This window comes from Chelonoidis abingdonii, chromosome 1 (genome assembly GCF_003597395.2).
Source record: "Chelonoidis abingdonii isolate Lonesome George chromosome 1, CheloAbing_2.0, whole genome shotgun sequence".
Lineage (NCBI taxonomy): Eukaryota > Metazoa > Chordata > Testudines > Testudinidae > Chelonoidis > Chelonoidis abingdonii.
This window is the reverse complement of record NC_133769.1, coordinates 149,259,223-149,264,202: the sequence shown is the minus strand read 5'-3', so window position 1 is coordinate 149,264,202 and position 4,980 is coordinate 149,259,223. Positions and strand designations below refer to the sequence as shown.

At 57.0% G+C, this 4,980-nt stretch overlaps 1 long non-coding RNA gene across 1 annotated transcript; it reads right to left on the bottom strand.

The window, feature by feature from the left end:
* Window positions 1–6: 6 nt before the first annotated feature.
* Window positions 7–4,081, bottom strand: LOC142047561 (uncharacterized). Its single transcript, XR_012656870.1, has 3 exons — window positions 3,658–4,081; window positions 1,848–2,071; window positions 7–1,208 (listed from the first exon to the last, which is right to left on the bottom strand). It is a non-coding gene; the product is annotated as an uncharacterized LOC142047561 (long non-coding RNA).
* Window positions 4,082–4,980: the final 899 nt, after the last annotated feature.

Below are 4,980 nucleotides of genomic sequence, written 5' to 3'. Positions count from 1 at the left end.
ATGGGAAGTGGAGACACTGGAGCAAGGAACAGACACATTGTTCAGGAGCTTTCTCAGGGATGCTCTGGTTCTGTGGGGGGCAGAGCCACCCCCTACGCTGGTTTACTGCAGTAACAAGGGGCACCAGCACTGGGATTATGTGGAAAGGGAGGAGACACAGACCAAAGAGTGGGCAGAACCTACATGCTGACAGTGGCGACAGACAGAGCTCAGGGCTCCAGCAGAGAATGAATCTGGGCCCTTAAACATCAAAACCCTTGAGCCCTTCAGCTGAAGCAGTAACCTTGGGGTGTCCTGCTCATTTGGCAGAGAGGGCCAGATTGCCCTGTCCATTATGGTCAGTGGGCCAGGGCATCAGGTCAGGACTCTGTCCCCTGCTCCATTCACACCAGAACACCCATTGCTCTCCATGGGATACTCACGTACAAGCAACAAGGGGAGAATCTACCTTTCGTATCGGAAAGAAAATTTTAGTTCTTAGTATTTTGCCAAGTCTGTCACACTCAATGTTACTCAGGAGGAAAACAGTCCCTTCCCGGACACCCTGTAAGGCCCTGCTGGTTTTTCCCTGTGTTTCCCTGCCTTTCCCACCCTCCTTTCTCCATTTCTCTCTTGCTTCCTTGTTGTTGTGTCTCTCCTCTGTTCTTCCCTCCCTACAGCAACTCGCTATTCCCACCCCACAAAGGCTTCACTCCTACCCCCTCCTCGTTCCACCTGCTCGAGTGATCAGCCAGGAAACATTGAATGCTGACATCAAAGTGTTGCTATTTCAGTTGACACCCCAATGACATTAACAGGGAACAGGAGAGTTCACGCTTTCTGAGCTACGGCTTCAGGCTTCTGGCAGCCCCGGCAAGGCAACACTGTCTCCGTTTACACTGGGGAGGTGCTGAGGGCCACCAACTCACTTTAACAAACACGAAAGCTGAGATTCTGCACCCTCAGAATACGTGACGCGGCCACATCAGTCCAGGAGACAGGCCAGGTCTGTCCCATCGGCCCTATATCTAGCAGCCCTGCTGTAACCTCGTTAGCAATCAGACAGTAACTGGCTCTTCTCCTACCTGAGTCAGCCTCTAGGGGAGACAGAATCACACGCTCCAAGGGCAGGGGGCAGCTTCCTATTCAGTGCAGATATCAAACCTAACGGCCCATGAGGGGAGCGAAATGGAGCTCAGGACTTACCTGCCCCCAGTGCTCCCAGCACCCTAAAGAGGGAGAGAAAGAGGAGGCCGTCAGGGGGAGTGTCCCTGGGTGGGGAGGCCTCCTGCTCTGCAGAGGTCACCATTGAGGCCTCGGGTAGTAGGGGAATTTCAGGTTTACACTCCCAGAGCAGCTGCCCCCTCGTACCAGGGACTTTCCCCTACGCAACCCCAGCAATCCCTGCGGGCAGGTCACCACTGTGGAAATCTTCTCCCTGGGCACTTTACAGGCAGAAGATATTTCTCTGCATTGAGAATCAAATTCTGCCGAGCGCTGAGAGACCCAGAAGGCCCCTGGCCCCACTAAACCCATTAACCTGCAGTGAGAGGGGCCTTGGGCCTGGCTTGGGACCTCAGCATGGTGGGGGAGGGGATTTCACTCTCCAAGTGCAAATGCAGAGAGTCATTTCCAGGAGAGAAGGTCTTGGGGCTGCAGCATCCAGGACTCCCAGGGCCCATCCCTGGCGCCGATGCCAGACTCATTGTGTGACCTTGGGCAGAGCTCTGCCCCTCCCTCTGCCTCACTTTCCCCATTTGTCTCAGAAGGATAATGCCCCTGACCCCACTCTGTAAAGTACTTCGGGGTCCAGGGCTCAGAAGCACCTATAGAAACACTGCGTATGATCATTGCAATGACAGCCTGACCTGCAGAGGTTGGCTCAGCGGCTGCTGCCCCTTCTCTCCTCCCCTCTCGCTGAGCAGGGAAATCTCCCAGGACAGGCTGCAGACACCCTCATCCCTTCTCTGGACAATGGCTCTCTCTAGGCTCTTCCAGTCGGGACAGCAGCCGCTGCTCCTGCTCCTCCAGAAAACCCTCGCAGCTCCTTCCACTCCCAGACGATCTTCTGCCTCTCGGCTTCCGTCTGTTTCTGCAAACAGGGAGAGTGGAGCTCAGTAACAGGGGAACATAGAACATAAGAACAGCCAGACTGGGTCAGACCAAAGGTCCATCTAGCCCAGTATCCTGTCTTCTGACAGTGGCCAATGCCAGGTGCCCCAGAGGGAATGAACAGAACAGGGAATCATCAAGTGATCCATCCCCTGCCGCCCATTCCCAGCTTCTGGCAAACAGAGGCTAGGGACACCATCCCTGCCCATCCTGGCTAATAGCCACTAATGGACCTATCCTCCATGAACTTCTCTAGTTCTTTTTGAACCCTGTTAAGTGTCTTGGCCTTCACAACATCCTCTGGCAGGGTTCCACAGGTTGACTGTGTGTTGTGTGAAGAAATACTTCCTTTTGTTTGTTTTAAACCTGCTGCCTATTCATTTGTCACTGGGTGACCCCTAGTTCTTGTGTTATGAGGAGAAATAACACTTCCTTATTTACTTTCGCCACACAAGTCATGATTTTATAGACCTCTACCATATCCCCCCCCCTTAGTCATCTCTTTTCCAAGCTGAACAGTCTCCAGGCTTTGTCTACACTGGCACTTCTCTCCTGCTGACAAACAGCAGCCACACTGCGCGCCTGTTAGCAGCACAGCTGTAGCGGCACAGCTGTGTCGCTAAAAGCTGCGGCGTGTAGCCATAGCCTCAGTCTTATTAATCTCTCCTCATATGGAAGCTGTTTCATACCCTTCATCATTTTTGCTGCCTTCTCTGTGCCTTTTCCAATTCCAATGTTTTTTTTTTTGAGATGAGGTGACCAAATCTGCACACAGTATTCAAGATGTGGAGGTACCATGGATTTATAGAGGCAATAGGATATTTTCTGTTTATTTGTCTATCCTTTCCTAATGATTCCCCATATTCTGTTTGCTTTTTTGACTGCCGCTGCACAATTGAGTGGATGTTTCCAGAGAACTATCCACAGTGACTCCAAAATCTCTTTCTTGAGTGGTAACAGCTAATTTAGACCCCATCATTTTATGTCCATTTGATATTATCTTTGCCAATGTGCATTACTTTGCATTTATCAACACTGAAATTCATCTGCTCGGTAACTGGGGAAAATCATAAATGCAGCCTCGGGGCGGGTGGCAGAGTTATTTACCAGAACACAAGATCTCTTGTGGGGAGTGATGGGAAGTTCATTTATCCAGGAAGGGAGGAGGGATCAGGGCCGGGGTGAGCTGTACATCACCAACAGGAGGGACACTTCTCCCCAAAACCTCATCAACTTGCACTGAGCCAAATCCTCCATCTCTGCAGCCCACATTTCATCTCCTCCCCCTCCCCCATCCCAAATCCCCCAGGAGCTAGAAAGGATCCCTGGTCACTGTGACATCCAGACAGCCTGTGGGCAGGGGCTCTGGGCTAACACAGACTGACCCTCTCCTGCCCAGCAGCCTCCTGCATCCTAAGGGCACCATGTTACCCCCGTGTCTGACCCTGCAGGCTCCCTGGGCTCCAGTGGGGATGGGTCCCTGGCTGAGGCTGGCAGGGGGGGCCTGCATTCACCAGGTCATTCTTATGCCAGGCAAACCTCAGTGGGGGGGCTCTGGGCACCTACCAGCAGCTCCTCGCTTTGCTGCTCCTCCTCGGCTTTGGCTGCTTCTCTCTCTTTTCCCAAGGGGCCAGATGCTTTTGTGGTGCCTCCTGGAAGAAGCAGGGGAGGGAGGGTTAGAAACTGCTGCAAACCTCCCAGCTGCCAGATTTCAGGGCCCGTCCTGCCCTGCAGACGCCTGTGCAGGGTCCCTGGGACTCAGACTGAGAGGAGCTGGTGCAACAGGGAGCAGCTTTTCCAGAGGAAACGCAGGGCCCCAGGCTGCAGTGACAGGGGTGCAGCCCAACCCCAGCTCCCGGGGCCTCACCCCACATCCCAAGCAGCCAACTTCAGACAGTCCCCACTTTCCCCAGCGCCAGCCCCCAAAGCTCCCGCAGGGCCAGATCTGAACATGGAGCCCCCCAAACATCCCCAATCCCCAGCTCTGACCCCCCCCCTTTCGCACACACCAAACTCCCAGCCCCCCCCAGCCCCCATCCCGACCCTGACCCCCCAAACTCATCCCCAGCTCCCCACACTCCGTCCCGCCCCCCCGGCCTGACCCACCCCAGAACTCCCCCAGCCCCACATCCTCCCCCCGCTCCGACACCCAGCCTGGGCTCCGAGCCCTGCAGCCGAGCCGCGCTCCGGGCCCCTGCAGCCCGGACAGCTGCACCGGGCTCCGCCGCCCGGCCCCGGCCGCGGGGAGCTCGGGGACTCCCCCGGGCAGGGGGCGAACCAGGCCCCACGGGTGGCCCCTCCCGCAGGAGCGTGTCCGCCCCCGCGGTCCCCCACCGCGCCCCCGCGCTGCCCGCGGGCTGCAGGGCTGGAGCAGCCCCGCGCTGCGCTCCGGCCCCGGCCATGGCCCCGCTGGCCCGCACACAGGGGCGGGGGGGGGCCGGGCCGGGCGGGGGGGCAGGAAGGGGCGGCCCGTAAGGGCGGCCCCGCCCCCGGGCCCCACGCAGGGGGGTTGGGACACGCGGGGACCCGCCTCAGCCCGGAGGGGGCAGGGAGGGGCTGGGGCCCCCAGGGGAAAAGCAGGGCAGGGGCGGGGGTTGGTGCTGCTGAACCATCAGACTCAGGAGCCCCCGGCTGAGAATGCAGCGAGCACGTGTCATTCAGCGTTGGAGATGGGACCCAGCACCTGTCAATCACCTGCCTCTAAAGCGTCTAAATCCCATGGGCACAACTCTCCAGTGTACAGCTTGGGAGCTGCGCTGGGAATACATCGTGCAGGAAGCCCCCTCTCCCGCAGCAGAAGCGTGCTGGGCCGATAACCCAGAGGTTGAGGGATGAAAACCATCCTGTGCTAGCTTGTGTTTTATTCCAGCCCTGGAAATAATCCAGCTG